Raw genomic sequence first — 528 nt, forward strand, 5'->3', positions numbered from 1 at the left:
TCCTCTCAGCTCAGCAAGGAAGTGGTTGGGCACCCTCCCCTTTTCCCAGGGTCTGAAAAAAAAAAAACTAGATATGTGGAGGGTAAGGATGGGATGGGGGTCAGGGGCTGGAATAGTCTTTTATGGGATTTACGTATAGGGATATGTACATGTAGGGTATGATGGGGACCAAGAGCATCACAGATAGAGTCAGAACTCCACCCTCTTACGTGCACTTTAGAAACAGGCTTTAGGGGTCAACACAAACTTGATGAGAGACACACATTCACACACAGGTGAAACACTCACAAACTCAGCCTGCAAGGATGCACCTCTGTAGGCACATTTACTCTGCCACAGTCTCTGTCTTCCTTGAGGTCACAGCTCAGAGGTGCTTAGTTGGCTTTCGGGAAGGAGTCCCAATCCTGAGGGACCTCAGAACATTTTCATGGTGCTCTGTCTGGTCCACCGACTGTAGACCTGGGGTGCCCCAAACTCCATCCCAGCCCCCGCTGTCTTCCAGCACAAGAAACCCCAGGAGAAGGAGAG

This window comes from Suricata suricatta, chromosome 8, assembly GCF_006229205.1.
Source record: "Suricata suricatta isolate VVHF042 chromosome 8, meerkat_22Aug2017_6uvM2_HiC, whole genome shotgun sequence".
Lineage (NCBI taxonomy): Eukaryota > Metazoa > Chordata > Mammalia > Carnivora > Herpestidae > Suricata > Suricata suricatta.